The sequence below is a fragment of the Physeter macrocephalus genome, chromosome 14 (genome assembly GCF_002837175.3).
Source record: "Physeter macrocephalus isolate SW-GA chromosome 14, ASM283717v5, whole genome shotgun sequence".
NCBI lineage: Eukaryota > Metazoa > Chordata > Mammalia > Artiodactyla > Physeteridae > Physeter > Physeter macrocephalus.
In genome coordinates, this window is record NC_041227.1 from 3,351,260 (window position 1) to 3,360,288 (window position 9,029).

Below are 9,029 nucleotides of genomic sequence, written 5' to 3' on the forward strand. Positions count from 1 at the left end.
AGAAGTCGTGCTTCCTTGATGGAACCCTGTGAGCGATTTGGGATAAGATTTATGATGGGGCTCGACCTTATGCAGTGATGAAGGAGGTGAGCGAGTCTCTGGAAGGCTGATGCCTTCACACTGGGTGGTTGGCCTGAAGTTCCCGGGGTGAGCAGGGCAGCACACAAAGCAGGAGGGGCGAGGAGAAACTGGAGCCCACAGGATGGACTAGAACCTGCCTCTGTCTCACACCACCTCTAAGTCAACAAGATGCTTGACTTGACGGCCACCCTCACACATTGCTGCTCATGCACCTGGTCCACGACTCACTGGAGCTGGAGGAGCTGCTGGTCCCATTGCTGCCCCAGGACAATCAGGTGAGGCCCCCATCAGAAGCAACAAGCAGGAGCTTCCACAAGGCCCGGCCCATCAGAGCCCATTTCACAGCGCTTCATGTCTGCCTTCCAGACGGCCCAGAGACTTCTCTCGTGGCCAACCCTGACCTGGAACATAGAGCAAAGAGAATGTGGGAGATGTAAGTCCCGCTCAGATGCACCAAGGCCGGGCAGGGTTCCCACACTTGGCAGTCGCCAGGGCCAGGCGGTGCTGTGATGGGTGAAGCGGAACCGGCAGGGCTGTGAGGGCCTCCATCCAGGTATACATTTCAGGTAATGAAAGGTGTTGAGGAGAAAGTAAAGCAGGTAATAGGACCGAGAGCCTCGGGGCAGTGGAGGCCGGCCTTGGAGTCCCCATCCTGTACCTTCCCTCATGAAAGTTTACAGTCAGAGGGGACCAACTAGTAAATAATTGCAGAAATCGATGTAAAAGGACAAGTATGATGATGCTTCGGGGGATAGAAACATGGACTTGATCTAGCCAGGGAGTTCCAAGCACAGGGCCTTGGATCTTGATGCAGCAGAACCCATGGAGACGCGGTTTATTTCCCCCACATGCTTTCCCTTTGGCTCTAAGTGGTCCCTGGGACCTTTCTGTGACCAGCCAACCTGTTCCATCTCAACCTCAGAAGACACTCTTAGGGATGTGGTTTCAATATCACCGGCTTCCAGGCACAAAGTCCCATATTAAACATTGTGAATATCAACCTTAGTACATTATTAAAGATGTTAAAAGCAATCAAAACAACATCAACCAAAACACCCCTCCAGCACTACATGTTTTGTTCCATCCTTGCACAGCTCATGCCTGTTAACTGTTGTGTCCTGGGTCCTCCCACAGTCAACCTGCAGAGGCCCTTGGACCAGTAGTAGTAGCAGCATGTCCTGGGAGCTTGTGAGAGATGCAGGACCTCAGGCCCTGCCCCACCTACTGAAACAGAACCCACATTTTAACCAGATTCCTAGGTGACCTGTTTGCTCAGTAGAGATTGAGAAGTGCTGTCGCAGGGTCTCCTTTATGACCACTGTATTTTCCTTCTTTTTAATAAACACTGCACATTTTGTGGAGGGGGGTGAGGGATTATATGGAGAGAGAAGACCTAGACAGTCATCTTTGCATGTCTTTTGGAGTCTGGGAGAATTTCTGCCTGTTTAAGAGTTAGAGAGTCCAAGCCCATCAGTGAGTTAAGGGTATATAGTTTACTTCGTATATAAAAATTTTGAGTCACTGGAGAAAACCTTCACAAATTACTTCTTCCCCCCTGAGGGAGGCAATGTGTAGCCAAGCAGGCCTGAGACCCAAGCCCAGGTTCCAGCAGACGTCAAGCCAGAACAAAGGCTGCAGACTTCCTAAGAAGCCCGTTAAGCTTAGGCTGGTAGCACGAGATACCACCATGTGGTTTGGGGCATTTTTATTTTGAATTTCCTTTGTGGTTTAGAACTTGAATTTCAGCTTCATGGTAGACCATGGTATTAGGGTGATGAAATCATAAAGAACACCTAGACTCAGTAAGAAACCATCACCAAGGGCTGCAATTCTTCATTCATCATTTATTATGCAATCCATGGAGTCTGTTTTTAGCTTCTCTCCATAGATTTCAACTATGACTCATCAAAGACTAAATCAGCCCATTTTATAAACATTCTGCCTCTCTATAGCCAAATGCTTTCAGATATCCTGAATCATATCAGCATACTGGTCATTAGAAGGGAGACCTGTAGCAGTTCACAGATTACAGATATGATTACAAAGCCAAAGTCCAGAACTGGAAAAGAAGATTACAAAATTAACCTCTGTGTCCCAGGCTCACTTCTAAAGCGTGCCACATTTTATAAGATGTCAGTCTCCCAGAACCTGGCACACAGCCAGCTTATAGAATGCTTACCGAATACAATATTCCTGCAAGACTTTTACAATAAATCCAAGCTTAGAATGTATCAAATTTTAAGTACCGTAAAAGATGGTGTTTTCTCTCAATCAACAGGGCAGTGAACAGATATTTTTCCATTCACATTATCTTCTATAGATAACAAACCAACCTCTGGATATTTATCTACACCAGGTCCAATGATTAAATATACTAATTCCATGTCGGCAGACAAATTATTGAGCAGCTGGAAGGAGAAAAAATAAGGGAAAAATGAGGGTGAGAATAAGCCACTATGCCTATCAAATATCTAGGCTAAGATTCAAAGGCATTTTTAAAGAACCATACCCAGCAATTACAGATGAGAATTTACCCTAAAGAAATAAACAGATGGGTAAAGCTGAAGGAACAAGGGATATAGCAGCAGTTTGGTTTGTAATAGTGAAAAACTGGAAACAACATAAATGTCCATCCCTATGGAAATAATCGTGTAATGGTTCTCCCCTCACGTGGCATGGGGCTCTGCTGCTTTTCAGGATTTATATGCCCTGCCCCAGAATGAGGGGTGTGACACCTGGTGAAACAAGAAAGGCAACCAGAGGGACAATATGCTCAGTGTGATCCCATTTTGTTAATACAGATTCATAGTATTGAATGTGCAAAGAAATATCTGAAAGGATACATACCAAGTTGTCCATACTGATTATCCCTCCAAAGAAGAGTAATAATCATACAGCTAACTTTACAAATTGCTTAGAAGGAGCCAGCTTATATATGCCTTGCTTGCACTAACCTGCTTAATCTTTTAACAACCCTATAATGAAGGTACTGTCGTTGACCCCATGGTACAGATGAGGACACAAAAAGTCTATCTAATTTGTATAGGGAGGATGTGGTACGTCTGGAATACGAACCCACTGAGTCCCCTGACTCTTGGGAGTATTCACTGCTAACCGCTGGGCCTTCCAAACTGTCTATAGAAGGGTTTTTTTCAGTAGGTATATATTATTTTTATAAATATTGAAGAAATATGAATCATTTAAAAATTTTTTCTAGGAATCATAGAACGTCAGAGCTGTAGGGGACTTAGTATGTAACTCAAAGACCCATGGAGGTCAGGAAGGTGGTGGAAATGAACAGCAGGGGCCAAGTGTAAAAATCCTGGCATCCAACATCCCCATGGGACTTCTTTGGTGCCTCAGTTGGCACTCTAACCTCAAAGTGAGGGAGACAATAGGGAGTGGTGGGGACTGTGACACCCTGGGTAACTCAAGCCCCAGCAAATTCCTACCATGTGGGGATGTACTCTCCAGGACTCAGATCTTCCCATTTTTAAAAAGCCTCTAGAAGTGCAGAATTTTTAATACAATCACCCTATTTTTTCCAATTTTAAAAATCATGGTACAATACATGTAACATAAAATTTACTATCTTAACCAGTTTTAAGTGCACAATTCAGTGACGTTAAGTACATTTATATTGTTGTGCAGCCATCACCACCATCCATCTCCAAAATACTTGTCATTTGGCAAAACTGAACCTCTGTACCCATTAAACAATAATTCCCCATGACCCCTCCCCACCAGCCTCTGGCAATCACTGTTTCACTTTATGTTATTTTTTTTACTCTCCCTTTTGCTCCCACCCCCCAGCCGCTGGTAGCCACAATCTCCTTATTATATTTTTTTATAAAGTTTTTTTTAATTAATTAATTTATTTATTTTTGGCTGCTTTGTTTCTTCGTTGCTGCGTGCGGGCTTTCTCTACTTACGACGCGTGGTGGCTACTCTTTGTTGCAGTGCACGGGCTTCTCATTGCGGTGGCTTCTCGTTGTGGAGCATGGGCTCTAGACACGCAGGCTTCAGTAGTTGTGGCACATGGGCTCAGTAGTTGTGGCTTGCGGGCTCTAGAACGCAGGTTTAGCAGTTGTGGCGCACGGGCTTCGTTGCTCTGCGGCGTGTGGGATCTTCCTGGACCAGGGCTCGAACCTGTGTTCGCTGCATTGGCAGGCGGATTCTTAACCACTGCACCACCAGGGAAGTCCTCCTTATTATTTTTAAATAATAATTTTTTAAAAAACAGACTTTACTGGGCCAGATAAAACAGGCCTGCAGGCTGGAACTAACCAGCCTGTTGCCATATGTGATTTTTTTAAAAATTAATTTTTATTGGAGTATAGTTGCTTTACAAGTTGTGTTAGTTCCTGCTGTGCAGCAAAGTGAATCAGTCCGGCGTGTACATATGTGATTCTGACTTTCTCAGCTCACTCTCACATGGAGCAGCGACTTATCCAAAGTCATACACTCAGGTGGAGGCAGGGTGGGCTCTAGGACCCAGGCCTCCTGACTCCTGACCCTGGCCAGTGCTGCCCCTACCACTCCACTACCTGGCCTCCGTAGCCTCCTGCCAACAGGGGCGTGCTTAATCGGGGAGGATGGTGGATGATGGGGCCCTTCCTTAGAGCAGCTGCCTTACCTCACCCGCAAGTATGGGAAAGGGTCCCGAGTCTTCCCCCTCCAGCTCCAAGGTCGTGATAATCCGTCTTCTCTTGGATCGCCGTAGAGGCCGGCTGTCTCCCTGGAAATCACAGTGACGTCATCGGCTGTGCTGAGGAGGAGGGTGTTGGCGGTGCTAGGGGCGCAGTGACTGATATGCCTTTTCTCTCCCATCCTCACAGCAGTCTCCGATGCTCAGCAATTTCAAGTGCCCATTCTCTCTACCACCACAGAGTCAGTTCTAAACTGGGGGGCATGTGACACCCAAGGATTTTACATTTTTATGTGGCTCATGAGATAATTTCAGGGGCCGTGAAGACACAGCACTAAAGATCATTGCCTAGTGTGTGCTGGCACCTGCTCTAAAGTACACATGCACAGAGTTGTTGAATTAATGGGAGATGTACTGCCCCTCTATTTCTCTCTCCATCTTTCTGAAATCCTTGGTGAGAAGGTCTCCGTTCAGTGCAGCTGGGTCTTGGATTCCTCTCTGTTTACTCAAGTCCCTTGTAACAGAGACTTAGACTCAGACGTTAGGGTCAGAGATTTGTCAGGCAAGGGAATATAGATAGAATTTAACTATGTGGTTTCATTTGTTTTATATATATTTTACAGTATAGCCGGTTTCTAGTCACATTCATTGTTCTTCACCAGAATGTACTTTAAAAAAATTATGTAATTAGAAAGTGAGTAGATCACAAGAACTACAGGAAGGAGCTCATTATAAGGTGGATGAGGATACAACAAAACCTCATGATGGCGGGGGTGACTGCATCCCTGCACTGCTCTGTACTCACACACTGGAAAATAGCAAGTCTGCTGTTTTCTAATTCCCTAAAGAAGAAGAGAGTGTGGGCAAACCTCTGGGCCAGCACTGTGTGCTTGATTCCTGATGTCCACCGATTGCTCGTGTTCTAATTAGACAGAAAAGCACCGTCTGCAGTTCTCTTCAGTCCTTTGAGATTCTAAAAGGCCGCATCTAGTTACTAATTTATTTTGTGCCAACCATATATTGACAGGGCACTGAGAGGCTCAAAATTGCAATCCAGCTTCTAAGTAAAGTACAGTCTCACTTGGTTTATCAAGAAACTGAATTCCAAACCCCACCTTTGTTTGATTAGTAAGACCATCATTTTCTTGTGGGACACTGTTGGCGATGTTGACCTGAAAAATAAAAACGACATTAATTAGTAGGGAATGTACTTAGCAGAGTCAGGCAGAAGCTGCCTGGGGTCACACAGATCTTCCGGAGTTAGAAAGGGGGAAAGAGGAACTGCACTCAGTTTTGATAACTATAATTTCTTGTTCTTGACATCTCCATTCATAACTACCACTTCCCTTCTGTAACTGTAGGAGAATTCTGATAAGTGTTACCAACGGCAGGGATATTTGAAACCCTAAACGTTACTGTTATGTTAGCATAACCTAATAAATGGGTAAGAACCTGTCTATTCAGGGTGAGCACAAATGTATTTACATGGGCACATGTACAACAGCGCCAAACGTTAATTGGTGATGGGATTCAAGTGGGCTTTTCTTTGGTTTTTTCTTTTATTTTTACCTTATTTTTAGACTTTATCATACAATAATCAATACAATGAAGGAATTTGGTACTTTACATTTACCTAATTATTTACATTGAGAATTGCTTATCACTTTTATCTCAACAGATTTCCCCCTCAAAAATAAAACCCCAAACACGTACAGTAAGAGTGTTGAAGTACCAAGAGAAGGAGACAAGCCCTGCAATGGATGCCAGACCAACACAAAACATGTGTGTCTGTATGTATATGTGTATGTGTGTGCAGGTATGGGCATGTCACCCATCGTTCTACTTCACTCATTTTCACTGCCGTATAGCATTTCACGATATGAATAGAGGACAATTTATTTATCATTCTCCTAATGGTGGCCATTTAGGTTATTTCCCGTTGTTTGTTATTACACACACACACAAAAAAGATGCTGTGGTTATAAACATCCATATGCACATAGAAAATTTTTCTGGACCCTGCTTTTCACTTTGGTTCACTGCGGCCCCTGACCCTATCAGAGACTCCACAAGACCAAACACGTTCATAATAATCTGAGACGCTATTTGTCCGTTTTGCGGTGTGACATTTGCACTGATGGTACCAAAGGTTGGTTGGTGACAAAACTGCTGATCCCTCAGCGCCAGTGGAGGCCGTGGCACAAATTCCTCTGGTAGTCGTGCATTCTTCACCACCTTGCACGTGCAGGAAAGACGAAGGAAGGCGGGGAGGAAGGAAAAGAAAAAAAGCCAGTCTCGTTTCAGAATGATGTGATTGGTGAATTCACTCAGTTATTGAAATCACTTGAGGATGGGCGAGGCAGGAAATGTTATTAATTTATCCCATTGCCACACCTGCATGTCTACCTTTTAAGCACTCTGTGTCTACGTGGGAAGTATGCACGAAGCTCAGGGCTGCCCATCAGTGTAGAAGGTTTGTCTCAAAGAAGAGCATGTTTGTGATTATCAGAGTTGACAGCTGCACAGGCCCCTTTTTTATGAAGCAGCATCTTCCTCAAAAGAATGACTGACTGACCATTGGCTGTTCGGGATCAGGTGCTTGACAGCCGGGTCTTTGGTCATGAACAGAGTCAGCCCGTCACTTCGAGAAAAACAATGGACAGTCATGTTGCCGACAATAAAATTTAAGCTCTCAAGCAAAAATGAGACTTTTGGAAAATTTGTGTCTGCTACTCCGAGCTTGACAGCTTCCCAACAGGTAAAGATTTTTCTGCTGATACCGGTGGACAGATTGACGAATGTGATTTTTTGATTTCGTAGAATGAAATGTGTCAACACGTGGAAGGTCTTCGTTGCTCAGAGGGCTGAGGCTCCTACCGATTAAGACATCACGGTCCAAAATCATGTGCAGGTGAGAGTCATTTGCGATGCAAGAGACACAGATGGTTTTAATGGAACAGAGTAAGGAAAGTTCACCAATATGCTTTCAGATTCCACATTGCAAGTAACTGTTAAAAAAGGACCACTTGTCAAATTTTGGTGTGATGTCAAAAAGAATACCCACAATTATCTGTTCCAGGCTATTAAAATAGTCCTCCCTTTCCATATATACCTATGTGAGGCCAGAATCGCTTCACATACTTTAACCAAACAACATTTACGACAGACTGAATTCGGAATCAGAGAGGAGAATCCAGCCGTCTGCTTTTAAGCCGGACAGCCAAGAGATTTGCAGAAAAACGTAAAATAGTGCCAATTCTTCAAACTGAATGGAATTTTGAAAAATATGTTTATTTTTCATAGACACGTGTGATTTGTATTAACATGTAATGGATTTATGATTAACTTTAATGAATTGAGAAATACATTTAAATTTCCCAGTCTTGGGAATTCCCTGGCGGTCCAGTGGTTAGGACTCCGTGCTTCCACTGCAGGAGGCCCAGGTTCGATCCCTGGTCAGGGAACTAGGATCCCACAAGCCACATGGCGTGGCCAAAAAAATAATTCCCAGTCTTAATTTCTAACATGGTAAGCATCAGCAAATATAACCACATAAGCAACGGTTCTTTGGGTTCTGCATAAAGTTTGCGAGTGGAAAGGCCTCCTGAGAGCAAGAGGTTTGATAGCCGCTCCTCTAGGATTTATACCTCAGCTCTCCCGGGACAGAGTAAGTGATCACCAGCCCACCTAGAGCCTGCCCAACACCCCTTGTTGTGGTCGCCCCCCCACTCTAAGGATCTGTCCTCACCCAAAAGCTTGTCGCAGCATAAAGGACTGTGTAGTAAATAACAGCTTCATAGAAAATAAAGAAACATTCTCCAAATCTTCATTTCTTGTGGTCGGCCACCCTTCCGTCGAGCGGGGTACATCGTGGGGTCATCTGGTTTTGTTAATGTCAAATATAAACGTATTTGTTTCCTGCCACAGACTCTATTTCTTTCTCCCTAAAGGCAAAGAATTTTTTTTAAACTCTTTCCAAAATCTCAAACATGGACTTATTCAGACAACAAATGCTTCTTGATTAATGTTGTTAATTTTACATTAAGGGCCTAACCGCATGTGGAATTTTAAAATGGAGAAAACTGCAGGTCTTGCAACAGAATGAAGAAATTCATTCCATTTCTAAGAGAGGTGTATTTCCGGGTGGCCCAGGTCATGAACAAAGAATACATTAAGGTTTTGTCTCCTCTCTGGCCTCAGTTTCCCCTTCTGTGAGCAAGGGTGTGAAGCGATGTGTCTTTAAGGGCCCTTTCAACAGGAAAGCTCTAGTTTCATTTTCCTATGATGGCACATAAACAGC

At 44.0% G+C, this 9,029-nt stretch overlaps 1 non-coding gene across 1 annotated transcript; it reads left to right on the forward strand.

The window, feature by feature from the left end:
• Window positions 1-8,120: 8,120 nt before the first annotated feature.
• Window positions 8,121-8,193, forward strand: TRNAW-CCA (transfer RNA tryptophan (anticodon CCA)). Its single transcript has one exon. It is a non-coding gene; the product is annotated as a tRNA-Trp (tRNA).
• The last annotated feature ends 836 nt before the right edge of the window (window positions 8,194-9,029 follow it).